Here is a 6,000-nt window from a genome sequence, read left to right on the forward strand (position 1 = left end):
CTTATCAATACACAAATACAAATGCTACAAATGAACAAAAATAGACGCAAAACAGTTGCACCTAACAAATGCAAATTGTATTCTATAAGGAAAGTATGAACGGACTGATAAGGAAAACCCTCAAACAATTAACTCTCAGAACAAAAAATAAATCAAACTAATTTCACCTATACCAAGATTAACATTTACTAATGTATTCTATAAAATCAGTAATGCGTGACACTAAAAATACTTGAAATATTAATATAAATAGTTGGAAAGGTTATTAAAAAATTAATGTGGATATGGAGCGAAATGCTGGGATAGAAGACTAAGTCTACAAACAAATAAAACATAGTGTATATATAAAATGGGTGCATATATCTCTGAGGGATCACACTCCACTTTACCCCTGATGAAGCAGATTAATAATCATCCTTAGTCCCCAGTGACATCACCAGGACACTATCCAGAAGATCTGAGGCTCAAAATGATGTCTGTGGTATTGTTCCATATATGTGTAACGGGTATTCCACCCCACCCAATCTCATATGTAGTGTGGGTGAGTAGAACATGTATTGTTACCGGTGTGGTGCGTATACCTGCAGGCTCACAGGAGGTCTGAGCCTCCGCTAGTGAGAGCCTGGGGTGAATCCTCTGGAACGAATCTTCTTTCAGCGCCTCCACCTGTGTAGGATTCTATGGAAGTGTAGAATGACCCTACATAGGAACCCAATCAGAAACCACACACACAGTGATTATATAACTAAGGACTTTACTAACGAATAATACTGATAACCTGTGTCTCTCTCACGGTGAAACACTAACAGTGACGTCTCGCAGGACGATTCCCAAACACTAGGTGATTCCACCCAGTGTCCCAAGAACCCCACCCAATGTCCCGTACTCCTACAGAGATAGTCAATGGGTGACTGCGCAGTCACTAAGAACCTATAGGCCTGTTGGTGCACATGTGATGGTATAATACCTGCCGAGCACTCCAGTACTCGGGTCAGCAACAAACTTCTCAAAGGGTCAGACGTGTGATGAATCCGTCTGATCCTCCAACCGAACTCCTTGCACGTGCGGACCACTAGGGCGGTCCCACTCTGGAATCGTCTCTGAGGACCCCAACGTGGGTCCAACCGCTTCCACAGGAACAGCAGCAGCCGCTGTGTCCCTATCTATATAAATGGTACTAATGTGACAGGAACCCTAACTTAGGGCCTGTCCCTGTAGTACAGCAACCTGTAGTGGCTTGGGGAACTCCTATGGCCGGTAGGGGGTAATGACCTGTCCCACTCCCCTTACTACCCAAGTCCCTTCGGTAAGTGATCTGGAATGGACTAGAGTACTCTTCCATGCAGTACTTGGGCGTCTACCTACTGTTGGCTAGCCTAGTGCAGATCCTCTCCAGAATTCCTGACCTCGTTAACAGGCTATCCCTTCAGGCATCCTACCCCTAGCGCTACCTCAAGGTGACTAGGACAGCTATAGCCCTTCTCCAGACCCACTACTCTCTGACTAGTCCCAGCGCCTACCGCAGCAAGCTGTAACTCACTGGAGGCTGCAGCCAACGTGCTGCGCAACAAGGTGCCTGCCTATCAGACCTCACAGCACTGCTCGCTGTGACCCTGACAATGCAGCACTCTAACAACACTAAGGGCAGCGTCCCTATCTTGGGCCTCCCTCAGTACTTAACCCACTACGCTAGCGGGGGGTTGGGGCCTACCTGGGGTGTGGGTACCTATGGGGTGCAGGAGCTGCTCTCACTCCCCGCACCCTTCTTCCCTCACAGCTCCCTAGCTCCAACTCTCTAACACCTTCTGAACAGTTACCCACCCAACTAGTGGGGAGTTGGGGTCTACCTGGAGTGTAGGTACCTATATGGGGCAGAAGCTGCACTCGCTCCCTACACCCTACTTCCCTAACAGCTCCCTGACTCCAACTCTCTAACTGTAGACTTCCTTCTCTCAGCTCCCACTAATGTAAGTGGCAGGGTCCCTAACCTGAGGGCTGCCCCTGGCAACACTCACCTTACTGGGGAGCTGAGCTATCCTGGACCAAAGGGGGTGCTGGCCTAATACAGGGGAGTCTCTCTCTCCTGTACCCTACCTCCTTCCCTCACAGGGTCCCTCCGCTGACTGACTAGCGTGGTGCAAGCCCGCGAAATGTATCCTTTCCTCCAGGGCAGTCCTGCAGCCTTATTGGCTCCTATGAGGCACCTGGTGCCTCCCTCGCTATGCTCCATGGGAGTTGTAGTCCCATAGAGCCTATCCTGGCATTGGGGCCGCGTGCGCGCCTTTCCTGCGCATGCGCGAGCTATAGGGAGCTTCCTCAACCTTTCCCTACTCTGTTCTGGCCCTCGCGCGACTTTCACTGCCTCTGGGGCTCTACCTGCGCATGCGCGATCACTGCGCATGTGCGAATGGCTAATTAATGGCGGCGCTCTCCTCGCCGGCCGCCGGGACCTTAGAGACGCGACCGCGGCCTTAGCAACGGCCCGATCGCGTCCCCGGCAACCGGCCTGCTCGCGGAGACAGCGCACCGCTCCCTGCAACGGCCCCCACCCTTGGGATGGCCGTCGGGTGTGCCGCTGGCCTCCGGCAGTACCCGGCATCGCTTGTGCCCACGGAGGCTCACGAGGGGGTCGCAGGGGGCAAAGGGTGACCTGGCTACATATGTTTCATACTATTCTATTTGCCCTTTGTATGTTTGAATCCCTACCAGGGCCCCGGGTTGTTGAGCATGGAGGGGGGGGGGGGGGGGGGTAATGGGAGGAATCCACAAAAACAAAACAAGTCGACCTGTGACTTCCTTCTCTCCATCCCATACCCCCCCCTCTATCTCTCACTCCCTCCCCTTCCTCTCTCTCCTCAATTTCACCCCAACTCTCTCTCAGTCTCCCTCCCCCTCTATCTCTACCCCATCTCTCACTTTCCCTCTCCCCTTCCCCTTCTCTCTCTCTCCCCCTTCTTTCACTCTCACCCCTCTCTCACTCCCTCTCCCCTCCCATTTCTCATTCCCTCACTCTCCTTAACCCCCCTACCTCTCTCGCCTTATCCCCACTCTCTCACTCTGTTTCCTCTCCACAGGGCGCCCCCCCCCCTGTGGTGCGAGATCCATCCTGGCTCTACCCAACACCGGTGGGACACCCACCCCGACGGCCAAAAATGGAAGTTGGACTCGACACCGGCGGGGTCTAACTCTCGGGTCTGCATCGCTGCGGCAGGCTTTCTTCTGCTGCCGAGCCCAGGACGCATATCCCTGCACTCCCCTCATGTCAGCGGACCTGGAGAGCGGTTAAGGATTTGAGGTTTCAGTATGACCAGAAGTACGAGGGTTATGCAGGATTCTGCCACTAGATGGCAGAGTTAGTTTCTCCTGTATTGCACTGTTCAAAGGACCGTTTAGAAAATATGTACAAGTAGAAGTGCTGGAAAGGTTAACGTGATGTCCTTTTATGTAGACCTGAAAATAAACCATTCTTCATCAGCTTAGAAGCATTAATACCTTCTGTATGGTATACTTTTAGTACCTTAGCTTTACGGCGTGTTTCAGAGTGAACAAATGCACAATCCGCCGCTTGACAAACAGCAATGAATTGAACATGACCAGGCAGGTATATCAGCCACACCAAGGCCTTTGGGGGCTGGAAGTTGGGCCACGTGTTACAAGTTGAAGAGTCTTGCTGTATTGAGTAGGATACCAATGTCTAATCTGAAAGTGGTAAATGTCGGCACAGCAATAAAGACTTGGTATACCAGATCTGTGTGGGTAGTCTTGCACCCCCAGGGAGCCAGCCGAGAACATTGCAGAGTGTAACTAATTTGTAAGGTTTTGAAAGATCTGTGCGTTTTATTTATATCTATGAAAATCCCTAAATGTTGTTCCTGTACAAAGGAATTAGAACCTACAACAAATCTATATTTATCCTCGTGTACCTATAATTTCCCATGAAAAACATGCTGATCCCCCAGCACACCCAAAATACATGCAACGTAAATCACGCAGAATCCACCGCCAAGTCAAAGATGATGACGCGTCCCCAACTTCAGCAACAGCACACGGGCTACAAATGTAAGTATCTTACATGGTAGTGTCCCAGTCTCATACTGCCAGTCACGTTGGAAAAGGCTTGGTCTTATTTATTTTATTTATAACATGTTTTACCAGGAATTAATATATTGAGAGTTTTCGTTTTTAAGAATGTCCTGGGCAGGGTAGATTTTTCATTAGGCCAGGGCTTAGGGCAGCAAAAAATTCCGCCCCATATGCATTTGCTGCGCTCTCTGACCTAATGGGAATGCACTTGCATGTGTCGGCCGCCTCCTTGCTGCCGCCCCCTCCATCTGCTTTGGAATCCGAGTGTCATATGATGCGGCAGACGCCCCAACATGATGTCACACAGCGTCTCGTTGCCATGGCAACGCAACGCCGGGCACCGTCACGTTGATGACGTCCGCGGCATCATTTGATGCTGGGATTCCAAAAGGAGATGTAGGGCAGCAGCCAGGAGGCACATGTAAGTTCCATGGGGCACAGAGTTATGATAACAATACAAGGTTACATTAAAAGAACAGGGTTACACATTATATATAAAGACATTGCATGCACAGTTAAAGATAATATGTTATAGGCGTATGTAACAGTTACAGACCAGGTTAAAATGTGAGACAGCTTTAGTTTCGAAAGAACTTAGACTGGTGGCAGCAGTGAGAGTCTCCGATAGACTGTTCCAGTTGTGGGGTGCATGTTAAGAGAAGGAGTGGACGGATACTTTGTTTAATCTTGGAGCCGTAAATACTCTTTTGGAGTCAGATCTTAGGTGATAAGTGCTGCGTGTGGTAGGGGTAAGGAGCTTGTTCAGATAGCCGGGTAGCTTGCCCAGAAAGTATTTGAAGGTAAGACAGGAAAAATGAACTTTGCACCTAGACTCAAGTGATGTCCAATTTAGTTCTTTGAGCATTTCACAGTGATGTGTGTTGTAGTTACATTGTAAAACAAAATGGCATATTGAACTGTAGAGGGTACATAGTTTGCTAAGGTGAGTTTGGGATGCTGTACCATATACTATGTCCCCATAGGTTATAATTGGCATTAGCATCTGCTGTGCGATGCGCTTTCTGAAAAGCTGGCTACGGGAGGATTTGTTCTAATAAAACATACCTTGTTTGGCATAGGTTTTGGATGTCAGAGTATCAATGTGCAACCCAAATGTTAAGTGGGAATCCAACCATATGCCCAGATATTTAAAACTAGTGACAGTGGCTAGAATGGTGTTAGAGTTGGTTGTGAACTGTAGCTCTGTCATTGGTAGCTTTAGAAATGTAGTTTTTATCCCCAAAACCATTGTTACAATCTTGTCAGTGGTTAAAAGCAGTTTGTTTTGGGAAATACAGTTTTCAAGTCTTGTCAGTGGTGTGACCGGCAATAGAAACAATTCTTGTATTTCTAAGACAATTTTCAATTGAACATTAACCTCTCGTGTGTCAGACTGATTAAAATGCGTAATAATTTCTGCCGTGTTCATTACGGAGGGATTTAACGATGCGTTACTTAGGTCAGATCTAAAGGTGGCGTCAGCTCCCTCCGGACCACGTAATATTGAGGGGGAGGGAGGGGGAGGGAGATACCTAGTTCATTAGAGTACCAACTTTGTTATTTCGGCAGTGTACCAAAATTAATTCAAGTTACAGTTAAATAATGAATATGGGCTTAAAGTGCAGTCTATCAGCTTTAATTTGAGGTTATTCACATCCAAATTGGAGGAAGGGTTTAGGAATTACATCTTTTAATATGTAGCCCCCTCTTTTTCAAGGGACCAAAAGTAATTGGACAATTTACTCAAAAGCTGTTTCATGGACACGTGTGGGCTATTCCTTCGTTATTTCATCGTCAATTAAGCAGGTAAAAGGTCTGGCGTTCATTCCAGGTGTGGCATTCGCATTTGGAAGCTGTTGCTGTGGACCCACAATATGTGGTCAAAGGAGCTCTCAATGCAAGTGAAACAGGGCATCC

The sequence above is a fragment of the Ascaphus truei genome, chromosome 4 (assembly GCF_040206685.1).
Source record: "Ascaphus truei isolate aAscTru1 chromosome 4, aAscTru1.hap1, whole genome shotgun sequence".
Taxonomy (NCBI): Eukaryota; Metazoa; Chordata; class Amphibia; order Anura; family Ascaphidae; genus Ascaphus; species Ascaphus truei.